This window comes from Pteropus vampyrus, unplaced genomic scaffold (genome assembly GCF_000151845.1).
Source record: "Pteropus vampyrus isolate Shadow unplaced genomic scaffold, Pvam_2.0 Scaffold68, whole genome shotgun sequence".
Lineage (NCBI taxonomy): Eukaryota > Metazoa > Chordata > Mammalia > Chiroptera > Pteropodidae > Pteropus > Pteropus vampyrus.
Window position 1 is genome coordinate 2487497 of NW_011888849.1, and position 3071 is coordinate 2490567.

A 3071-nucleotide genomic window follows, 5' to 3' on the forward strand; every position below is an offset into this window, starting at 1 on the left:
GCATGACACAGAACAGTGCCTGGCACATAAAAGGTACACAACTGTTGCTTAATAGAAACCATAGTTAAAAGATAGGCTCTGGAATCTGACAGACCTGGTTCAAATCCCAGCTCTGAAAGTCACTACCTATGTGACTTTAGACAAATCACCTAACCTGTCTGAGCCAGTTTCCTCATCTGCAAAATGAGGACCATAATGAAACCTCATAAGGTTATTTATAAGGGTTAAATGAGATAATACATGTAAAGGGTTCAGCACAGTGCCTATCAAATATTAAACATTTAATCATAGCACTTTCTGCAGCTGTTGTAATTATTTTTATTCGATTTTTTTTTTTTTTTGTCGGATTCTTCTAGTTTTCCCATAAAGCACTTGGATTCCAGATTGGCAGTCAAATTTGTCCTCAGTCTGGGTGAGGCAGGCACTTAAATCTAACCTGACATCTTCCTTCTTTAGACACTTTTCTCTGTGCTCCTTAATAGCCTGTACACATTTCTATCACTGCTCTGAGCATACAGCATTATAATTTACTTGTCCATGTGTCAGCTTCACTGGACAATGAAATCCTTGAAGGACCTGGTACCAACACAATATTTAGCACATAGTAGGAGCTAAAAAGGGGGGGGAGTGGGAATTAAAGGCATAAAGGAATGATAGCTCATGACTAATTCAGCTTGAACATTGAGTAACCATGCAGACACACCCCTAAACTTATAGGGCTTGAAGCAAGAATACAAATGGAGGCCACATACCATGTACCTAAATATTTTAGAGTTATGTATAAAGTCACACCCACAGCCATCCTCTGTTCTTACCCAGCGCCCTTGAGCCTGATCCTGGAGGACAGAGGAGTGGCATTCTTCCCCTGGGCAGCCCTGCTCCCTTTGACCTTGAGTGGTTTCATGGACCTGCTGGGGTGAGGTGGGGGAAGAGCGGAGGCAGGGGGAAGCTGGGCCTTGGCGCCGACACCCAGGTTATTTGGATCCACTGAAACCCATGTGAACCCAGAATGGAGACTGACTTGTTAAGATATCCAGGGAGCCAAGGCCTCCCAAAACTATCCCACCTGAGCAGAGGTGAGGGGACGCACAGCTATCTTTCTGCCCAGACACCAACTTGAGGTGATCTGGGGTATGTGACTTTAACCGAGGAGCACCCCCTTCTGTTGTTTCCCAGGGCAGAGACCACGAACCTCCACTTTTCCTCCTTCTAACATCCTGTATTCTGAGCACCCCAGTCAGAGGACATGTTCCTCCCTCCAAATCCTCAGTTGGTTATCGAGCTTTCGAAAGTTTCTTAAAAGACCAAAAAGAAAACGAATGTGTCATGGAGCTTGTGGTCTGCAGACCCTTCTAAGAGGCTGACCACCGCCCCTCCCTCCCCGAGCCCCCCTTCCCGGTGCAAGGACAGTGGTAGTCGTGCAGCCGTTTCTCCATTGAGAACAGTATCTGTGAGTTCACAGTACAGAAAAGTCATTGCTCATACTATTCAGGCTTTTATTTTTCTCGAGCGCTACCAAGGGCCAGACCCTGTGCAAAAGGCCTGGACATAGGGCTAAATGATACAGACTGGTGGGTGTTCAGGGAGCTTCCAGCCTGGCTGCGAAGACAGATGCTATGCAAGTCACTGCAATCCAGACCAGTGTTAAAAGAAGGGAGGTCCAGGGTGTAGTAGCCAAAGCAGGGGCCAGAGAGGGGAAGTGCTTTGCCCAAGGTCACACAGCTGGTGAGTGCTGAACTAGGAGTGACGTTGGACCTCCTTGGTCTGACTTCTGGATCCCTGCTCGTTTCCCCCATCACCACCACCTTCAACCCAAAGCTCTGGGGCTGCCTCAGATGGAAGCCCCCAGGGGCAGCTTCCAGACATTTTTCAGTGAACACATTTTTAAGAACCAGAAAGGGACAGTGTCCTTGGGCCATTTATATCTCACTTCAATAGCACCTCAGGTGGGCTTGAGATGTATTACTGACAGCGAGAGCAAGATAAAAGCCAGAGGCTGGGCCTCTCAGCCCCAGGCGCAGGGCCTGCAGAGGGAGAGGGTGTTGCTACGGGGCTGATGAGAAACAGACTCATCTTTGACAGTAGGTCGGTGTGCCTGACACTTGGTGGCCCTATGAGGGACCTGCAGTAGGAATATCAGCTAGGAACCACTTAGAAAGAATTCTGTGTGAGATGGCAGCATGTGGGAAGAGAAAAACCCCAGAGTAAGAGGCTGTGGGCTGTACACCTGGAACAGAAGGTGAGGGTCACCAGGAACAGCCCGCTGACATAGAGGAACATCCCTGCAAGATGAGTGACGGTTGAAGAGTCCGAGAGAGGAGCCACCAAAGAATCCAGAGGGACTGCAGAGAGAAGGACCTGCGAGTATTGGTCAGGTCCAGATTGCCTAGAGCTGCTTACACCTGCTCAAACCAGGGACAAGAGAGGGAGGGAAACTGCCCCCCTCTATTTTTAGAAGAAGGTGACCCTTTACCAGTTCCTAATGAGGAGCAGGGAAGAAGTATAATCTAGCAGTGAATATGGAAACATTGATTAATACCCTGAGCTGGACATTCTAATTTCTGAATTGAGACTGTGTTTTGTGCTGAGGAAGTTCCAGCGCTGCTGACATTTTTATCCAGTGGAAGGGGACTGTGAGAAACACAAGTTAAATAGGCAGGTATTTTACTTACATCTCGTGGGTTCTGCTAGTTTAGTGTCCCATTTACATTGGGGTCTCATTTTCCATTGAGGAGAGACTGTAATTCACCCATCTTTCAGGTAATCAGGGGTGGAACCCAAACTGGAATTGGAGCTGCATCCCTCCAGCGCCTGTGACAGGACAGGGCTGTGGGGAAAGGGCAGCCAGGACCTCCGTGGAGACAGGAGAGCAGGCAGCTCCTGAAGGCCACGCGCTCCCCCACTGGAGCTGGAGGCTGGGCCTCCAGGAAGGGCAGGGCTGCAGCTTCTGCGGGGGCCCTGGTTACGGGGCCCTGGGTGGGGCTGCTGGAGAAGGCTTTTCAGGATCCTTTCTCCCACCTGCTGCTCCTGCTCCAGGTTTCCTAAGGAAGGGGTGGGGGTTGGACGAGGCC